The sequence below is a fragment of the Typopeltis vanoorti genome, chromosome 14 (genome assembly GCF_054136105.1).
Source record: "Typopeltis vanoorti isolate ZY-2024b chromosome 14, IOZ_Tvanoo_1.0, whole genome shotgun sequence".
NCBI lineage: Eukaryota > Metazoa > Arthropoda > Arachnida > Uropygi > Thelyphonidae > Typopeltis > Typopeltis vanoorti.
The window spans coordinates 102,793,813-102,816,500 of record NC_143562.1 but is presented as its reverse complement, the minus strand read 5'-3'; the positions used below and the strand labels follow the sequence as shown (position 1 = coordinate 102,816,500).

The window sequence follows — 22,688 nt, the reverse complement described above, 5'->3', positions numbered from 1 at the left end:
AAAAGCTAGTAGGATTAAATAACCAGTAGTCAAGGATCTGAAAGAAGCCCACGACAATACCCCAATATACTGTACTTGTTCGAATACTTAACGCCATATTATCAGAAACTATTCTACCAAACAAGAAAAGTAAAATCAGAAAAAAATTACCAGATAAGAGACAGCAAAATATTCCTTAAAAAGACAGAAGACGCAAACCAATCCAAATAAAATCCGTAGAAGACCCCCAACAAGCTGCCACATCAAAAGGAATATTGATGACTCGTAAAGAAGGGAACAGCACACCAACCAACATGAATGCACACTATCAAGCACATGTAATCACCCCGGAACACGATAATTGCCGCATTCTGAAATCAATAACAGAATGGAAACAAGTGACTATCCCCCAAAAAGGACTATCTATTCTCTACATCAACATCAGAAACGTTCAAAAATACTGGCTGAACCTGCAAGCTTATCTGAAGGAAGATATAGACGACATAGACATTTTAATACTGACCGAAGTATCCACAACAAACGAAGAGGCATCCACCTATCAAATGCCACACTTCCAACAACACAAACACTGCAGACAAACAAAACGAGGCGGTGGTATAATAATATTTACCAAACATAAACTAGAAGTAACAGAAATAAACTATAAATTAGAAATACGCAGAAAACATATGCATCGAATTAAATATTAAGCACCAAATTTTCTAGATGAACTAAACAAATGGCTTTCAGCCACAAAAGAAGGTTCCTCAGAATACTTGATAATAATAGGAGACATGAATATAAACATTAGGAACATAAATAACAATACAGAAGAATACCTAGACCTCTTATCAGCATATAGCATAACATGTACTTCCGACTATAGCATCCATTCTAAACGAAACAATGGTAAACGACAAAATCAGAAAAACAGACTGGATGCAGATAGCATCGTTAGACTGCTGAAGCTGTATATAATAATTTTAAACTTGCAGCATTAACAAAAATAAAAATACGCTTCCAAACGAAACAGAATCCTCCTGTTTCCAAACCATGGATAACAGACTACATATTAACAGACATACAAAGAAAAGATGTCCCTATGGAAACAACTTAAGAAGTCGCCAAACAATATCCCTTTAAAAGCTGAATATAAAATAAAACGGAATTTTCCAACAACACAGATTAGAACGGCAAAAAGAAACTACTATAGCAACAAATTAACAACAGCTCAGAACGACATAAAGGAAACCTGGCACCTGATTAATGAAATGCTGGACAATATCACAGAACCACTGCCTCAGAAAAAAAAAGCCCAGCTTTGCTTGCGATCCTAAATCCCTCAAACAGTTGGTAAACAACTTTAATCAGCACTTTGTGAACTCTATCCAAAAACTACAAGAAAGAACCTTTCCTCACACAAATGAACATTCTTCACTAGGTCCACAGTAGTAGGGGTGGCACTTCTGACAAAATGCTTCCGGTGGGCGTGGCTTCCTGACGTCATTGTGAGTGACGTCATGAGTTTGGAATGTTTGGAATTTCCATGTGGGCAAGTGTGTGAATGGCTGCCGTTCTTGTGTTTTGGTTCGCGTATGGGATTATGGGGGATTTTTTTGGTTCGCCTATGGAATTATGGGTGATGATAGAGATAAGGATTCGTGTTGTGATTGGTGGGACACTTTAAACCAAATGCTTCCGGTGTGCGTGGCTTCCTGAGCCAGGAATTTCCCTGGGAGCATATGTGGTCACTGGCTTCAGTTCTTGTGTTTTGGTTCGCGTATGGGATTATGGGTGATGGTAGAGATAAGGATTCGTGTTGTGGGTGTGTGTTGTTTTCAGATGTAGATAAGTGACGTCATTTGTTATTTGTAAATAAGTGACGTTGTTGTTTTGAATGGAAAGGATGATATTAGTGGATAAGAAATCGTGTCGTGATTGGTGGGACACTTCTGACCAGATCAAGATAAGATAAGGAATCGTGACGCGAATGTTTGTTGTTATTGAGTTTGGAATGATAATTTAATTTAACTATATTCTATGTCACACAAACATACAGTTTTTTTTTTCTTCTCTAGATGGTTGTACTAATTTTCCAATACATTTTGGGTATTTCTTTCCTGTTAAAGTGTGGGAATTCTTAGAGAAAGTCGTGATGGGTCTCGTGTTTCGATCTTTTCTGAATAATTAATTATATACTTAAAGTACCTGTCCTTAAACACACACACACACACACACACACATACACATTAGACATAAAAAATCGCTAATGTGTCCATGTTGATACTCTAATATATAACCTATGATTATTCTTATGGGAAAAAAAAACTATTCAGTATTAGAATTACGCTTACCAAACAACATGCGATCAGTTATGTTTAAGTTAAAAAAGTACTTACAGCTTTCCAGATGACTCTTCGAAATTCGATTATTCCAAAATAGTTCATTTTTATATCCACAACACAACACAAACACAAAAACCACAAAGAATGAAATTTCTGTAAATACTGTAACCTGAACTAGTTACTTCGTCCTTTAGATTACGGAGCGTAGATGGTGAGGTTTCGTCATTGCAATATCCCCCAGCGAGCGCTTTTCTTCAAAGGGGATGACATGAGTCACGTCCGTAGAAAAAGTAAAATGTTCTTTTCAGATTTGTGTTTGTGTTCTGTGAATACATGTTAATCAACAATTGGAATATTCAGAAAACCTACTGTAAAAGACTTAATGAGAAATATTCAGTGTTGGAAAATAAATTCCCAATTTACCGACGTGACTCATGTCATCCCCTTTGAAGAAAAGCGCTCGCTGGGGGATATTGCAATGACGAAACCTCACCATCTACGCTCCGTAATCTAAAGGACGAAGTAACTAGTTCAGGTTACAGTATTTACAGAAATTTCATTCTTTGTGGTTTTTGTGTTTGTGTTGTGTTGTGGATATAAAAATGAACTATTTTGGAATAATCGAATTTCGAAGAGTCATCTGGAAAGCTGTAAGTACTTTTTTAACTTAAACATAACTGATCGCATGTTGTTTGGTAAGCGTAATTCTAATACTGAATAGTTTTTTTTTTCCCATAAGAATAATCATAGGTTATATATTAGAGTATCAACATGGACACATTAGCGATTTTTTATGTCTAATGTGTATGTGTGTGTGTGTGTGTGTGTGTGTGTTTAAGGACAGGTACTTTAAGTATATAATTAATTATTCAGAAAAGATCGAAACACGAGACCCATCACGACTTTCTCTAAGAATTCCCACACTTTAACAGGAAAGAAATACCCAAAATGTATTGGAAAATTAGTACAACCATCTAGAGAAGAAAAAAAAAACTGTATGTTTGTGTGACATAGAATATAGTTAAATTAAATTATCATTCCAAACTCAATAACAACAAACATTCGCGTCACGATTCCTTATCTTATCTTGATCTGGTCAGAAGTGTCCCACCAATCACGACACGATTTCTTATCCACTAATATCATCCTTTCCATTCAAAACAACAACGTCACTTATTTACAAATAACAGATGACGACATTTATTTACAAATAACAAATGACGTCACTTATCTACATCTGAAAACAACACCCACCCACAACACGAATCCTTATCTCTACCATCACCCATAATCCCATACGCGAACCAAAACACAAGAACTGAAGCCAGTGACCACATATGCTCCCAGGGAAATTCCTGACTCAGGAAGCCACGCACACCGGAAGCATTTGGTTTAAAGTGTCCCACCAATCACAACACGAATCCTTATCTCTATCATCACCCATAATTCCATAGGCGAACCAAAAAAATCCCCCATAATCCCATACGCGAACCGAAACACAAGAACGGCAGCCATTCACACACTTGCCCACATGGAAATTCCAAACATTCCAAACTCATGACGTCACTCACAATGACGTCAGGAAGCCACGCCCACCGGAAGCATTTGGTCAGAACCTCCAACCTGAAGCCATTGACACATATACCCTCAGGGAAAAGCCACGCCCACCGGAAGCATTTTGTCAGAAATGCCACCCCTAGTACTGTCCACGAGCAGCCCCAGTCAATGTGGTTCCCCACAGTAACAAAAGAAGAACTATCACTTGCAATTCAACAAATCAGCCCTAACAAAGGACCAGGAATAGACGGAATCAAACCAAAAGACATCAAGAAACGCTCAACCTAACCTATGTCCAGTTATACAAAAACTGTTAAATAAAATGTTTGAAACGGGACACATACCTGAAACACTAAAGACTGCATTAATCACATTCATACACAAACATGGAAAAAGAAACATTATAAGTAATTACGGACCCATCGCCACGTTGTCGGTAATCAACCAAATCATGGAGCGCATTGTGCATTGCAAACTCTCCACATACGTTGAAAAATTTCAAATCATACCCAAAAAACAATATGGCTTTCAAAAAAATAAAGGACAGCAACACTCCTGGAAGATTTCACAGACCTAATAAACGCTGCATTGGATAAAAACAGAATAACATTAGTCGTATTTATTGACCTAACAAAAACATTTGACACACTAACACACAAAACCTTGTTAACGAAACTGACGCATATCGGAATCGAAGGTCGTCTACTCCAGTGGTTTAAAGCATACATGAAAAACAGGAAGCACATCACACGTATAGGATCAGCGTACAGCAAAGAGGTACGGGTAACCTGTGGAGTACTGCTAGGAGCTGTCCTATCTCCCATTCTATTTAACATACACACACACCCGACATAAGCCATCTTCCCTTAAAAAGTAAAATCTTCCAGACGACACGGCCATAGTATCCATTCACAATAACGCAAATATCGCTTACACAAATATGCAACACGACATCAATCAAATCACTAACTGGTTAACCGAAAACGGCATATATATAAACCCTGGAAAAACAAAGCTAATGATATTCAAAAACCCCCAAACCCTACCCATAGAAACTAAATATCTCACACTATCCGACATTTATCCTGCTATACACAAAGCGCTGAACCTAAAAGACATTGCCCCAACACACACAAAAATACTAATCTATAAAGCATTATGTGAAAACATTTTAAGATACGCAATCACATCGTATGCATTCTGCATAGACTACAGACTTAACAGGTTACAATGGTTGCAAGATAAATTGGCAAAACTGATATTCTGGGAGCAACCCACACTTATGTAGGCAGCACTGACCCAACGCAAAATATTTAAGGTGAAACACTTATGCCACTATACAGTCATGTTAAAACATTACTACAGCCCAACCTATAGAGTAACCAGAACAACATATCAGATAACAAGACCACAGTCAACAAACTAGATAACATACAGTACAACAATCTCTACGGCAAAGCCACCCGAAACGTCTACATACCTGACATGATAAACAAACTCCCTTTCGACGACAGAAACCTAGGGACATAGAGAGAGCTGAAACAGGCGCTAAATAAATATTATAGCGAGAATGAAAATTAGAGAAATTCCTGTTTCTCCCCCCCCCCACTCACACATATTCAGCGATTTGAGAAACATGATAATGTAATCTGTCGCCAACCTTAACTACCTTACTTCTTAGATCTCACTCAATCAGAAATCTGTAGCATGTTCCAGTGGTATTCGAAGACTTGACCACTGAATGGCTTGTTATTGAGAACAATATGTTATTATTGTTATTACTACTACACAAGGCAGTTAATCCAAAATATCTTCTTCCCACATTAGTAGAATCACTACTATATCGATTTCAGTATACTATGGCACTTGGAAGTCTTATTACACAACGATAGCTCTAATTTTAACCAGGTGGGTATGACTTATGCAGTCCCATGTTTTAACATGCAGTGTGCCGCACCTACTAGTGCTACTATATATCATATAATTTATTATTTATTTCACTGTGAACCGAGTAAAGAGATGTTGGTCTGTTTTCACCGAACTAATGTGGCAGTATTGCTGTTATGCCCTGCTTGGTAATTTTCTGATCTTTATTCATCATTTCCTTAATACGAAAGTCCGCTCACTGCAAAGAATTTAAAAGTTTGTTGGCTGTAGGCCTTCAGATTTTTTCATGTTTTGAAAATTAATGTTCCGATTTTGGAAGGAAACTGTGTTTTAGGAGTATAACAAAATGGTCAGTATTAGTGATTTATTGAATCCCATCTCTCTTTTTTTTCTTCCTAAAATAATCACGTTTCTATAACTTTGGATCATTGTATAATTTTATATAACTTTTTCTTAGTTTCAGTATGATAGGACCAAATTATATGCAACTTGGAAAACTAAACTAGAGATTAGTAAAAATAACAGGTTTCGCCTCTTTTATGATAATGTTTGATAAGCATTAATTCACTGGAGAGAAACTATGAAAAAACTGCAAACAATTCGATGACAATAATTGATGAATTCAGCATTTTTCTGAGGAATCTCAATTAGAATTTAGAATAGAAGCCTATTTTTTCATTGTCGAATGCTTCAAAACTATCAAAACACTTGAAGTTTCTAAGACTAAAATCAACGAAATCACCTTGGTGTTACGTACCTGAAAACTGTTAAGTGGAGCAAGAAGTTGGCGAGTTTCTAGAGTTTAGAGTTTGAACGACCTGCTAGAAGATAGAGGTCACTTAGCGGTATTTGTTTTCTCACTTCTCCTTTCGCAATAAACTGTTGAAAAGCAGTAGCCTTCTACACTTGCCAAATAATATTACTTTTCAGATTTCCAACTCTCATCAAGTAAGAAAAAACATCGTAAGAGAGCTGGAAAATCGAAAAGTAATCCAAATATTTTGATAATCCCCATACTATCCTAATCCTAATCCTGTGGCTTCCTCTCTTCTCGTCATATCTCCCTATTAATTAGGGAGATATGACGCAAGTCAGTTTCCCCTTGCCTTCCTTGTCATAAGTATTTAAAGTATTTATGACTGCAGTCGTATGTGTTCACATGATCGCTTTGCCTGTTCTGAAGGATGAAAAATCCGAGTTTTGGGGATAAAAAGACCCTTCCACCTCCGAGACCGGTTAACTCACCTTTAGTCGAAAGAGACTAGATAAAAGTTCCTCACGTCATGGATGGGAATTGAACCCAGGTCTTTCTGACCAAAAGGCTTCGTCCCCATAGTATATATTAAAAATAAAATTGAATATCAAGAAAGCCAGATCGATATTTATAGGAAAGGCAAATCTATGTAATTTCAGAAAATATGTGTTTTATTATTTTAATTTTAATGTGAATACCATCTACGAAAGGCTGACAACCTGGTGGCCTCCCACCAGGTTGTCATTCACCTACCACCTAAAGACATTTACAAATATCGTTGCCTATGGTGGCCAACCAGATTAGTAGTTGTTATCTTTTGTTCCAAAACTTTCCAACAGAAGAGAATATTCTCCCTTATGGATATGATTAATTATTTTCTCCATTGTTTTGTTCATTTAATTCTGTAATCAGAAAAAAATCTTCTTTTAACTAGCTCTGCTATCAAAAGAAAACAGAATACAAAAGTTTTTTTTCATAAGATTGCGTGAAACTTAGCTCTTTCTGTTTACATTTGATATTTAGCAATTAACTGATTTACTAAGTTTATCGTTTTACGAGATCTTGTGTTAATTAGACGCACTTGATCAAGGATATTTCTTCAGCCCAAATAGTACTGTTAAAAATCAAATAAAAGTGATGATAGGATCAACGAGACAAATATTCTTTTTTTAATTGTTCCACGGTTTGCAGTTCTTCCCTTTTACTCAAAAACACAATATCCGAAGCTGTATTTATTTCAATCACTTATTCTTTAAAAGTTTTTCGTTCAGAGTGGTCCCAAGAGAAACTATGACAGGGAGAATAGATAGACATCCAGAGCAAATGCGAACAGCTTACATAGGAATGGTATTGGAAATCGAAAATCCAATGTAAAAGGTACAGGACAATTACTGTATCGATTTATTTATAATCCGAAACTTATCTTTTCTTGAAAGATGCAGGAGTGACTCAGTCGTCCAAATACAAAAACGGACGTAAAATACGTGGAAGGGTGTACTCAATTGTATTCTTTTTCGGTCTATTATTCTTTCCTGGAGTTCATACTTTCCACCGCCGTTGTATGGTTATCCGTTGTTATTTGGGAACTGTGTTTTGTGTCGAATATCCCATCTGTTGTAGTTCTTCTTTGTAGAGCTCCTAGGACAATTGATGATCCCTTGTTTTGAATGGAATCACACTCAGAAACTGGAAGTGAGATTTTTGTTCAGTAACTACATCGCTTCTTTCACAGACTCACTTAAGGATTTGTGATGCTTTTTGTAGTGGTGTGTTCGAATCGACTGTAAGTTCATTCGATGGAACATCATTACCGACACACACACTAGTCTTCATTTTGTGAAAAAGAAACAAAAGTGTGAATGGATGAATAATGCAGGATATTTTTTATTTGTACGATAAATCTGAAATACTCATTCTCGGTACAGTATTTGATTTGATAAAATGTGTCACTTTATCAAATCCATATAGGTTTGTTCTTCTGAAATGATATTCAAACTTATATTTTGGTTAACTTACAAAAAGTATGCAAAATATCATTTTAAAGGATGTGAGGTAGATCATCAATGTGATGCTACACTTGTAAATCCCCAATTATTTTACATTCTCTATCAAATTACCATTAACAAGTAACTTGTCAAAATGCTAGCCGGCGAGCGATCTTTAAATGTACGTATGTGCAACGGTTGTATTTCTTTAATAAAAAGTCTTTGTCTTTAATGCAATAAGATTATTATTCGAATAGGGATCGAATTTTAAAAATAGAAACGTAATTGTTAGAAGTACGTTTCTATGTTTAAAATTGCACAAGAATATTTTCAAGTATCCGTAACGGGAAGCTTAATTTCGCTGTATTTAAAGCTTTTCAACCCACGATGAGTTAGATTTCATACCCAATTAATTGGTTTCCTCCACACCTGACATTGAATTTCTTCATACCGTTTTGTTAATTTGTTTATTTACACTTAGTTTTTTTCCCCATTAGTCCATAATACTCTGTTATTAGTATCATGGGCTAATAAGGGTTAGATAATCCGGAAACTCTTCTAGAGATATTCTTTTCTAGCCATTGTCAGACTTCTCCATCATCCGAATAACCTACCAGTCTACAGAAACCAAGCAACTGTGATTTTACAATTTTATTACAATTTATCCTAAATGGGAAACCTAATTTAGTGTCATTATTGGACACTACTCAAGCAATCATATCCATTTTATTACTTTTTCTGACGTAATTTACGTAGGTCAGAATAATCTTGAAACTGTAATGCATTCTCTTTCATCCGCTTGGTAGATTTTTTCTTAAGCGGGCGTTATTTGCAACAATTACGTTGTAATAGACATCCCTATTTTCTTCCATCTCCTAGCTTTTACAAAATCCTGCAACGCCAAAATTTTAACCGGAGTAAGAGAGTTTATTATTTCAGCTTGCTACATTATTATTTGTCGGCGCAGTTAGCCTAATGGCTGTGCGCTTCGCAACCATATGCTTGGGGAAGGAGTGTCCTAGGTTCGATTCTCGTCGGAGACGTGAGGAGCTTAAGGATTTCCCTCAGCCATAGCCAAGTTAGCCGGGCGTGAACAGTAGGGTTTCCCCCATTTTATCCTGGGGTTTTTCATCCCACAGACAGGCAAACCGGACCCGTGAACACACAGGATACAGGCATAGGAAATAGCACGGCAAGGAAGGCAATGGGAAGCCACCTTGCTCATAGTCATTTTCCTATTATGGTAGCATAGCTGCCCCTACCATCCGTTAGATGAAAGGACTGATAATTGCAATCCATGACAACAGGTATCACTCTTTATCTCCCTGCCCCCTCTGTTATAAAGTCTTCCCTGCATTCACAGATTGATTTTGAAATAAATAGTCAGGTATTTTCAAACAACATTTTGTATAACTTCCAACTCATCGCCAATTTTCTAAAATCAGAGATATCCTTAAAAATTGTATTTATTTTATTGCTAACTGAAATTCTCCTATTGACAAGTCAGTTACAATAACTAAAATAAAATAATGATAAAAACAAAAATCAATTCGTACAACAATTCCAAATGGCAAAACGTATAATCAGCGGTGTATAATCTGGCAGAAATTTTTTTTTTTCTAATACGATTCATTTAATTTATATTTAATTAAAAATTAAACCAGTTAAATAACTAATGATTAAAAACAGAATCGAACATCAAATAATTTTTCCCCATTTAAACCATATACTACTCGTATTTCTGAAATTTATTGTTTGAAATTTATCAAGGAGCACTCGCTTGTCAAATTCGTTGGCTTGAGCCCTTACCTCAAAATGATGATAATGATGACTTTGTGGTAAAATAGTTCCCAGCATTGGAAGAGAAACGGACAGTTCATATTTGTTTAGTAAAAATATATCTTTGGAATATGCTGAAAGTAAAAATCATTTATTCTTCGTTATTTTGATATCATCATAAACGTTTTTTAATACTGAAATGAATCGTGCTCAAGCGGTAGGCAATAAAAGAATAAGCATATTTTAACATAAAAAGAACCTGAACTACCAATATTGATATTATTGTGGAATAAAAACATAAAACGAGGACAAATAGATAAAACGGATGATATAAAGTTTATCGTCAAGTATATCACTATTTGGGCTGCAGATCAGTAGATCTGTAGCACAGATTTTGATCCCAATTGTGTGTGCGTGCGTGCGTGCGTGTGTGTGTGTGTGTGTGTGTGTGTGAAGAAATTGAAGCATAAAAGAGTAGAAATGCGTACCCATTAGCCTTAGTATGGAAACGCTGGACTACCATTTGAGCAACAGGCAATTTTTCTGCATTTGGTCGTATCAAAGTATCAAACTCTGATTTGGATTTGTAGACATCGTGATGCATCGTGATGTAATTACGAATTTTGAGTTACACAACAGTAGTAGTGTGCTCTACAATGTTTACAACTAGGATTTAAGTTGTTGACATCCGTCCAAGATTCATTTAGGATGTTTACTCTTAATTTCATGAGACAGCACTTCAAATAAACTTTTACATATAAATAGCAAAACAGGCATTTCAAGGAGTTAATTAGAATTTTAAGAAAATAACGAAACAAGCATTAAATATTCATGCAGAGCAAACATATACACAAATTCCGGATCAGTGATAGTTGAAAGTTTTTCTTCTTGATTTGAAAGTAAGGACATTATCTTCTTGTTTTAATCCTTTTCCCAAGCGACTAGGTTACTTCTATATAGAGGCTGTTGACTTCACTGAAATAATATAATTTCTCGTCTAGTATAAGTTGCTTTCTAACCAGAATATTTTACTAATATGGCAACGCAATATTTTCATTCTTGTATATGGAAAATACATGACCATTCTTTGAATTCGTTTCCAGTATCTTCATAGGTATAACTTCCATTGATTAGACCTCAGTAAATGTGGAAATATTTACTCAATCGGTTTAGGTGGTGACCCTTCCCGTAATGCATAGCAGTCTATACGTTCTGAAGGAAGTATGCATTATCATTAAAATATCATTTATTGTCCAGGCTCAGTAAGTCAAGTTTTGATGTCACGATTTAAGCTTGTCATGTAAAGCAAGGAGAAAACTATAGCTGTATCACCAATGTACTTGGTTAAGTTCCTTTTGAGATAGTTGATTTTCATCGCTTATGTAAATCAGAAATAAAATGGAGCCAAGTATCTGAGTTTTGAGGTTCTCCAGTTTCAACGAGTTGGTATTTGCTCAAGATATCGTTAACTGCTTCCTGCCTATTTTTAAAGTATGGTTGAGAACATCACCCTCTAATTTCCATAGTAAGCAGATTTCCTAAGAATATAGCATGATCGACAGAATCGAATGTCTTCTGTGGGCTTTAAAATATATGTGCTTTTTTCCCCTCCCTGCATTTATAAATGAGTTTATGAAATTTGAAGTACGTTTGCTTAGTCTTCTCTAGGAATACCGGTTTGTATTAAAGAAATTTATTGAGTTTAAACAACGAACAAGTTACCTTTCATTGCAACTGAAGATTTTGGAGATAACTGGTAAAAATAGAGAGTGGTTCTATAGTTTGCGTTATCATTTATATCTAATTTTTTTAAGGTGGACATAATTGTTATTTTTTTTTAGAGTCCATTATGAATTCTCCAATTAAAAGAGGAAGAAGAATTCTAAAAGTCTGTTAATTTCTTGAATTGTCTTTCGCACACTTTCCGTCGAAGTTGTAGTAGTTGTTTGGCTAATTGTAATAGTGGATGTCTCGATCTCAATCGTTGTATACTTAAGTCTGGGAGATATCTAAGTGCATTGGTAGAGCTGTGTTCTCCATAATCTTCTTATACTCCTCTAAGAGAGCTTTAGTTATGCTCAGACTTGGTGGAACAATGTTGCTAAGAGCCGGAAGCCAATGTGTGGGAGTTGATTTGATTGTACCAGAAAAATCAGTCTCATTGTATTATTTAGTTGGTTGTCAACAAGTTTAGTATGTGTGCTATTTAGCCACACTGGTGAGCAATATTCGGCAACAGAGAAAACTAGTCCGAGAGCTATAACCCGTAGATTATTGTTCCCCATGTCGTGCCTATTAGTTTTTGTATTATGTTGTTACGGATTCTTACTTAGCAGTTGCTTATAAGAGAGCGCGCAGTCCAAGGTCATGCCCAAGTACTTTGGGTGCTTGTTGTTTCGCAGTAAGCATCCTTCAAAGCAGATATGCAAAGTGACATCTGCCATGTGATTATTAAGGTAAAAGCTTGATACTTCTGTTTTGTCTGCATTGAGCTGGAGCCTCCATTTTTTTTTGTAATATTTATCTATTGTTTTCAGGTCTTTTGTAAGTACCTCTTCGGCCTGACTCATGTTTTTGTGTCGAGTAGATTACAGTGTCATCAGCATAACAGAACTTACCTGAGATAGTGGCGGGCAAGTCGTATGTGTATAGATTATAAAGTAGGGACTCCAGTACTGATCCTTGTGGAAAACCATTATTAAGTTTCGTTGGCGGGATATTTTATTTCCTAATATAACTTGAAAGAAACGTTCCCAGAGCATGGAGGAAATTAAAGGCCCAGTCCGTTTACGTGGGACTCTGGATATGTTTATTAGAGACACGTTTAAATATTCCTAGGTTAACGCTAGTAGATGTGAGCAAAGGTGCTTTCAAACCAGTATTTTTGCACCGCAGACTCAAATTGACCAACAGACAGACCGAACCACGAAGCGTGCCACGCAAAACAGAAACCCGTCCAGAAGAATACATGAAAATTACAAACATAATATACTGATCTCACAACCTTAATTAGAACCATTCATAACCACAACAAATAGCCTAAAGCGAGTGGGCACCCTGTTGACGACATGTGGTGGAAAATCTTCGCCTGGAAATTATATCCCCACTCCATGACCTGACCTCTATACCCGGTCTCTACGGTCAGCTCAGAATGCCTTGACAGCAAAGCATTCTGGATGGTTCTCCACTCCTTGCGTTGTCCAGTACTAGGAGAGACGCACGTGTCCTGCCAGTATCACCGTGATAACACACCCTACAATAGAAAGAGAATTATTTTAGAATACGTTTGGGACAACGAGATTTCCTAGATGGATTGTCCTGCAAAGATCACTGCCATTATCTGAACCCCATAGAAGTTGGAATAAACAATTCTCTGGGGCAGATCTCTTGATTAAGTGCAAGAGTTTGCCCCTCCCCCCTTTTTTTTAATGCAAGAGCAAAGCAGCATTACTGGAGGAACGGAGTTACATCCGTAGCTGTCCATCAAAACCTTCTATAAAGCATGCCCGGGTGGCTCGAGGTGTTTGTGCGTTTCCGTAATTTTTACACGTAACAGACATGAAGAATAGTTTATGAAACCAAGGCCGGAAGTAAGTAGCAATAGCATGCACAGGTATATACGTTCACTATACAATACCTTATCATAAAACCCAACGTTTTGGATTGTCTCTGATCATTTTCTTGATTGTTTTTATTTTTTGTATGTGGTACTTAACGTGAAATATTTTTGTTAGTTGAATTCAAAAGACGGGAAAATAATCGAATTTTTAATAGTACTCATGAGGGTGTAGTAAGCCACCGATAGCACTCATTTCATTAAAATGATTAAAAGGAAAAGCATGTTCTCAAAATCAATAATTCTTCTTTCTGTACATTCCAGCGTTTACATTTAGGATAATCGGAAGACATTCATATTCAAGGCAGTTTTTCATCTGCTGAAAAAAATTCTTAATTGAGCAGTTTCTTTCAGGTAAGTTTAAATTTATTAAATTTATTACAAAGTGAGGAGTATTTTATCAATGAGTTTCAACTTGTAAGAATGCAGTTAAATTGTGTTTCTTGTATTGCGTTTTTGTGCAAGTATTAGAGGTTATTATTGAGAATTGGTCTGTAAATAAAAAAACTAAAATGAAATTACAGCGCTACAGAGAATGAGCAAAATAATGTCTTCGAATTACATCATCTCATCTAGAAAACGGCAAAAAGTTACAAATCAGCGTGAAAAATATATTTTAATATAAGTTCATGATGTTTATATTTTTAAAGAACGAACTACTGTTAAAAGTGATCTTAACCTTATTGAGACTAAGAAATATGACTTAAATTTCATTAGCACTTCTCAGATTTGCTTACATAAAAACATGATTAGGAAGTAGATAGCCTTAAATAGGTACAAGCTAATCGATCTCTCTAGCTATGAACTTTTATGGCGAGGAATATTTATACAAGATATTCAGCTGAAGCTGAGTTAGGCAATTTCATGCAGAGCTAAACTTTCTCACGATAAATTGGCTTTTCACTTGCTGCAAAACAAACCTGACTGGGCCACAGCCTAACAATTAGCTGAGCTCATTCGAATCCAGCACACGCCATTTTGTGGTTTAGTATATTCATTGCTTTCGAAATGTTACAGTACTAAATTTTCACGATATTTTTAATATTTTTTTTTACGTGAATTGCATCCACGAAAGGTTGTAAACCAATAATAGTACAATTACGAACGTTGGTGCGCTAAAGACTAGATAATCTAGAAACTCTTCTAGGAGTATAGAGAACAAACATGCGGCTTTTTCAAGCTATTTCAAGACCCCAATAAGTAGACGAGTGCTCTGTTCATCAAACTTTCATGCATACGGTGGAACACGAACCCTCAACCTGTTGGGATGGTACGAAATCCAACTAGGCCGTGTTGATAACGTGTTGTATAATTAAAAAAAAATTCTCTTTAAACGCTGAATGTTACGTTATCTTGCGAAACATCGAGAATAATACAAATAGAATTTTTCGAAAGAAATTTTTAAATTTCTATTTAAATTAATTTAAATAGAAACTTCAATGAAGAAATCTCTTTATATGACGGCTGGCTGACGTACTGAATAAGTGTTTAGGTTAACCAACCTGAATGGTAAATGCAAACATCAAGGCGTTATGCCTCCTTTAAATAATTTTTCATATACAAGAAATTTCTTCGACGAGGTATTATGTAAGCACTTAAAGCTAGTGAGACTACTTTTGCTTGTAATTTGTGACGGTAAACCTGTCGGAAAATGTTAAAAGGAGTGTGAGTAGCTTGTGATCTGAAATATCACTATTTAATTCCACATTTACAGCTTCTGTTTATTACGCCAGGTCATTATTTAATCACTGTTCCCTTTCCTTTCTCTCTCTCTCTCTCTCTCTCTCTCTGTGTGTGTGTGTGTGTGTGTGTGTGTGCGTGTGTGTGTGTGTGTGTGTGTGTGTGTGTGTGTGTGTGTGTGTGTGTGTGTGTGTGTGAGTGAGAGAGAGAGAGAGAGAGAGAGAGAGAGAGAGAGAGAGAGAGAGAGAGAGGAGAGAGGAGAGAGAGGATTTCTAGTTAAGTGATCATTCCACGCTTCATATTTTCAACTCGAAGAAGTTAACTCAGTAAGTTCCCAAACATCATTTATTTTTATGTGCAAACTATTTTATTTCTTAACTTACGACACCAACACATTAAAAGTGCAATCTTAGCATGTCCTAACTCTTTGATTAGTTCCATGTTTCACAGGAGCAAAGCGCACTAATGGTCGTTGGTTGTAATTGCTGTCAGAGCAGGCCTTGTGGCTTCTACGTCAGACAACTAGGAAATGTATGTTACGACATTCGCCGCTGTAAACAGTGGATATGTTGAAGGCTAACAGCGCAAGCTTTTTCCTCGTTAACGATCTTACATTCTTAGTTTCTTTCACTTCATGTTAAACGCCTTATTAGTCACAGTAAATTCTCGAGAAACAACTGTGTAGAAAGATTATGATGAAATTCAACTAAAGTTTTACAGTTGTCAGGAGAGCGCATTTTGCGGGCCGTGATTGTTTTGACGCTGCATCTTTCCTCATCCCACTAACACCTGCGTAAAATATTGATTTCGCTTAAAAGTGAGCGGATGTGCTGAATACGTAGTTTTAAGTCTTATTTAGCTGCAATGTTTCGTATGCTTTCTGAATACATTCCATGCAAAAATACAAATTATTAAAGTTAATTTTTCGCTAATCGGAGCTTGTTCGTTTGGAGTCATTGTTTTAAAAATTGCTTATGCGTGCAATATAATGATCATCAAAGTCATTTCAATGTTACTTCTAAATTTTAAAGTTACTTCTAAATTCTCAGGTAGATGTCTCTCTAAGAAGACTGCATCTCATGCAAAGTTACCAGTTCTTTTAGTTTTAATTTATTTACCTAGAACAGAACAGAATTCCTTAACACTTGTCTAAAATGACAAGATATCTGTTATTTTTGATTAGAGTGAACAGTGGAGAAATCTGCGTACTGTGCTATGAATGTGACACTCTTCCGGTTTCTGATTTAGTAAAGTGTTATTCACTTTTAAATATAAAAACTGCTTTGAGGTGAAGTTGACAAGAATATGTAAGTACATTTGGATCGCCCTGTCCATTTTCCTCTTCTGTCTTCAGGCATATAACAGCATTTGCTCTGATCGGATGAGTAGGAGAGGAACGTGTATTGGCAAAACTTGACATTTGGCATGTTTTAAGATTGCTGTCAGAGCAGGCTTCTACGTCAGACAAGTAGGAAATGTATTCGCCGCTGTAAACAGTGGATATGTTGAAGGCTAACAGCGCGAGCGTTTTCCTCGTTAACGATCTTACATTCTAGTTTCTTTTACTTCATGTTAACGATTTCATTTTAAATTAGAAGTTGGACAAGTTTTAGTAAATAAATTATGAAAAAGGAATATGAAATAATGTCAAATTATAACCTAGAACACAGTAATCCGCGGATAGCATGCATTTTGTACTGCTGACGAAATATTTTTAAAAGCTCACCTGAGACTTTTAAGAAACGATAAAATCCAAATATATTTATCTGCTAAATAGTTTCATATTTTCATTGTTTTAATGCACATTAATTGTTTTTTTTTTCACTGAATCAAAATCGTTTGATATTAATCTTTAAATCTATATATATTTTTTCTTAATTTAATTTACATTTGGGATTGAAAAATTTAGTATATGTTTGGATCAAGCCGAGACATTGGATCTTTCTCATGCGTCTCTGACGTGCTCCTCTATGGGCTGTTCAATGGATTTTTCTGTTTTTCAATAATATGGGACAGCGCAATCACAGCAAAGGCGGTGAGCACCTTGGTACTTCAAATTGCTTTGTTTTGTTTTCCCGGATGAAGCAAGGTTTATACTTTGGTTAGAAGTGTGAATATATATATATATACGTCATATCCAACCGTTGTTTTCTGAAATTAATTCCAGGCGATTTATTCATTTTGAAGAAATAAAATATATAAATCGAATTTTTAGAATTTTGAAGTTTGTGATAAATTAGAGTGTAAAGCACTCAGTGCAGCTCGGCTATCATCGTAACTCGCTGAACATTTCATCATTATATGACGCTTTCATGGACTGCGAGGACTAATCGCTAGGGGCCATTCTCTTACCACACTATTGCACGCTTCACCAGTCTGCATCATATATAATACTACATAAAAGCAGGGCCGGTTTTATCATTAGGCGAACCTATGCAATCGCCCAAGGGGATAAGACTTCGACGGGAAATTCGAATTTCTAATTAGAAAAATTAGAATTTCGAATTCGAATTCGAAATTCGAATAAAAGAAAAGAAAACCATTGATGAAGAGAACCTGGTAGTTAGAAAAGAGGAAAAACATTGGGTGCAAGTATTAGAGCGACTCTTTGCTTTAGTTCAGACGTTAGCTATTCAAAATTTATCATTTCGAGGACAAATGAGACATTGTTTTCGCATGAAACGGAACGTTTTTGAAATTTGTCGAATTTCTAGCCAAGTTTGATCCAATAATGAATGAACATCTTAGAAGAATAAAAGATAAAGATACATATGTGCATTATCTTAGAAACGATATTCACAATGAAATTATAAACATCTTCGCCAATGTGATAAAAAATTTTAGAATCTGCTGTTGCCGCAAAATATTTTTCCATAATTATTGACTGGAGTTCCGACATTGGTCACACGAAACAAATGAGCATAGTACTTCGTTTCATAGACACTAGTAATAGCGCTGCTTCTATAATAGAACACTTTTTGGGATTTATAGAAATAAAAAATACCACTTGAGAATTTTTATCAAATGAAATACTAGGAAGTCTAGACAAATTTTCATTACCAATACAAGATTTACAAGGTCAAGGATACGATGACGCCAGTAATATGAAAGGTGATGTAAAAGGTGTGCTTGTGTGAGTATGACAAAATATATATAGAGAGACATTGTATGGGAGCGCCTAAATTTCCTTTGCTTAGGGGCACCAGATACTATCGGACGGCCCTGCATAAAGGATAACTACTTACCGTACTAAATGTATTGTAGGTTATCAGTCGTTCATCACAGGAGTAACCATTAAAAATATGTAATTATAAAATATATCAGGATTGAAGATTTTTGCTTGTATAACGAAAATCCCTCCATTCCAGGTAAATATTTCGTTTTGTCAAGAAAATACCAAAATTTTTTAAATCGCGTTCAGAAATCTGCTTGCAAACAGCATTCCCAAGTAAATTATTATTATACATAATACCTCCAGGGAGTCCGAAGACTCATCAAGGGAGCCCACCCACTCTAAAACTCTTCGTCTTCGCCAATCCACCAGCCACAACTATTTTCATTATCCACACTAACGCCATCAGCGGCCGACCACCACTACTAGTATTTTCACAAACAAACATCCATGCCCAGGGCGGGATTCGAACCCCGCAGCCTTTTGGGTGTAAAGCGGATACGCTAAAACCAGGCCGGCATTTCGCACAATGCACAAACAGGTTCGCTTTGACTAGCCATCAATATGCAAGTTATTCCTAGACTTTGGCTAGATGGATTTTATTTAATTTAGCATTGGAATCTTTACAAAAATTTTGATGGTTGTTTTAATCGGATTATTGCTGGGACGAAAGTATTCGAAATTATTATTATTATTATTACGGGCAACTCCAAGGAGTCCTTAGACTACTCATCAAGGGAGGCTCTAAACATCATGTCAAGAACTATTCAACATTCGCACAGTATCTATCATACTTTGCTTGAACTCATTCACAGTAATGGCGCCCACAACTGACTGGCAGCTTATTCCACTCATTCACCACTCTCCACGTAAAAAACCTAGCTCTAACACCCTTGCTAACCAAACCACACCACACCACGCTTGCTCAGTTTCCATGGATGGCCCCTAGTTCTCCCCCCACCACGACACCTGTTCTGAAAAATTTCCTGAATTAATCTTGTAAAAATCTCTCAGTAATTTGTATGTCTCAATCATATCACCCCTTTTCCGCCTATCAACTATCTGCAATCCACAAATCTTCAACCTGTTCTCGTAAAGTTTATTCCATAGACCAGTTACCATCTTGGTCACTCGCCCCTGGATCCTTTCTACCTCCTCCCCATCACCAAGAACCTGTTCTCGTAAGGTTTATTCCATAGACCAGTTGCCATCTTGGTCACTCGCCCCTGGATCCTTTCTACCTCCTCCCCATCACCAAGAAACTCTGGCTCCCAGATTTGCGCACAGTAGTCAAGATGGGGTCTTATCAAGGCTCGAGAAAGAGGAATAATAACCTGCTTGTCTCTGCTCGTCAAAGTATTCTTCAGTGACCAAGTGATCTGATGAGCTGATTTAGCCACTTTTGCTATGTGTCCCCTAAACTTCAACTCCCTATCTACCAACACTCCCAAGTCTCCGGTTTCGTCAATTTCCTGGACTACGGCTGCACAAATGTGATATACTGCTGATAATCTTTTCACCCCAAAATGCATAATCTTAGACTTTGCCACATCTATTGACTTCCAGTCTGCCAATCTATCTAAATCATCCTGCAAAATTTTGAGATCATGTGTATTCACTATTGCTCTACCCAACTATGCATCAACGGCAAATAAATGAACAGTTCCTCTCAGATCCTTTCCCATATCATTAATGAACAAATTAAACAGTAGTGGTCCAAGAACAGTGCCCTGCGACACACGACTAGTCACAGGCCTTCTTTTGGACTCTACTCCTAAACCACCCTCCGATACATCTCACCAACCTTATATCCATCCCCATATGCTGCAGTTTACTGATTAGAATTCCATGTGGCATAGTGTCAAAGGCCTTAGCAAAGTCCAGCAGTATCACTGTAAACCCATTACCCTTATCCAATTCAGCCGTCACTGTGTTATAAAACGTGACCAATTACTGAAGCATGACTACCTTCACAAAACCATGCTGTCCCCCCATACAGTATCTCATTTCCATCTATCTATTCCTGTATTTTGCTCTTGACCAACTTCTCCAAGACCTTGACAACGACTCCTGATATGCTGATCGGTCTCCGTAATTAATTTGGAACAGCAGTGTTGGAGTCTCCTTTATGCAACGGAACTATTTCCCCCTCTTTCCATCCCCTCGGAACTAACCCAGAGTTTTGCTGATTGGCCGGTAATTTGAAACAGCAGTCTTGGAGCCTCCTTTATGCAATGGAACTATTTTCTCCTCTTTCCATTCACTCGGAACTAACCCAGAGCTGAGACTTAAATTAAACAATATGGCCAAGGGCACTGAACAATTCCTTTGCCGCTTCACGTAAAACTCGAGCTGGTATACCATCCAATCCCACAGATATAATCAAATTAAGGTTCTGTAATATATTATCCACCTCCATTTCATTCACCTCAATTCCCGTATAAGCCATAGGTTCCCGTATGCAATATCACTGCCTGGATGACATACTCTTGTAAAGTGTTCACTTAGTAATTCTACTATTTCAAATAATTCAGTTACCTCCCTACCATCGGCATTCCTTAAAATCATTCTGCCGAATACATTTTTTTTTTTATTTGCAGCATATCGTAAGAACTGTTTGGGATTCTCTTTAGCCTGCGTTGCTAACTTCCTTTCATAATCTGCTTTTGCCTTTCTTACCTACACTAGTTATCCTTCTGGCCTGTGCCTTGTACTGTTCATGTGCCTGCAGGTCACCTTTCTCCTTAAATTCCCTCCACAATTGTTTCTTTTTTTTTTTGCAGCTCAAGCTTAATGGTGTAATTAATCCATTTAATTCCCACTTGATTTACTCTCCGGGCTGTAGGTATGCAGTCAGCATACCTTGACTGCATACCTACAGTCAAGGTATGATTACCTTGATTACCTCCCTCAAACACTCCTTTACCAATTTCCATGCACTATCAAACTCCACTCCTTGCAGTTTTACATTTGCCATTGCACTGATCCAAGCAAATTTCCTAAGCTTGTCATACTTACCTTCCCGGTAATTCCACATATACCCTTGTCTTAACTGAAAATTCCAAACATTTAGCCAGCTCCCAGATCAAGACCTTATGATCACTCTCACCAATTGGTGGCAACGTGGTAATATTCGTTATAGTCAAATTCTCAGATGCAATCTAGATCAAGCACTCTCGAACCTCTAGTATATTCCATCACGTGCTGTCTCAGGTAGTTATCTCTTAGTAACTGCATAAAATTATTTTCTTCCTCCCATGAGTCCTCTCCTCCTTCCAATCAATATTACCATATTGAAATCCCTCATAATAATTACCTGTCCTTCACTCAGTGAGTCTATTTGCCAATGCATACTCTCTCCATCATCTGTTCCACCCGCTGGTCTATAGCAGCACCCAACTGTATATTTTGTTCTGCTTGCATCACTCTCACACCAGATAGCCTCAAATGTGCTATTTTCACTAACCTGCAGTTGAACGTCTATTCTCGTTGGCTGTCATCAATAACACTCCTCCCCTTCTTTTCTCTCTATCTTTTCTGAACATACTATACCCTTCACATTCTATTCCACTAACTGTATATAGAATACTCCGTTCTGGACCAGATGCGATTACGTTAATGATTACAGTATTCGGAAACTGCTGTAGAGACCCGCATACCGTTCTTCACCCAGTGAAACAAATATTCCCCTGAGGGACAGTATCCAGAATGCTATTCGAACATGTTGTGATCTTGGAGATGCTATATACTTAGCCAACGAGACTACCACACGATGTAAAGTATATAACATGTACACTAGAATATGGCAATGTATGTCATTCCCCCCCTCCCTTCAAATGGATGATTTTACTGGAAGAAGTTGACAAAACGTTTAGTGAACTCTTAGTACAAAATTCTGCACTAGCTCGTGAAGTTTAATGAAATTTAGTATTTA

The 22,688-nt window shown here is 36.8% G+C and overlaps 1 protein-coding gene across 3 annotated transcripts in view; it reads left to right on the top strand.

Annotated features, from left to right (window-relative positions):
- LOC150099809 (neuronal acetylcholine receptor subunit alpha-2-like) overlaps positions 1-22,688 on the top strand; it is a 285,794-nt gene that overhangs the window by 47,570 nt on the left and 215,536 nt on the right. For 2 of the 3 annotated variants that reach the window (XM_090404519.1, XM_090404518.1), the window contains exon 2: positions 14,167-14,256. The exons of the other annotated variant lie outside the window; for it this stretch is intronic. The gene's annotated coding sequence lies outside the window, so the exon portion shown is untranslated. The remainder of the gene's footprint in view (positions 1-14,166; positions 14,257-22,688) is intronic. 3 annotated transcript variants of the gene reach the window in all.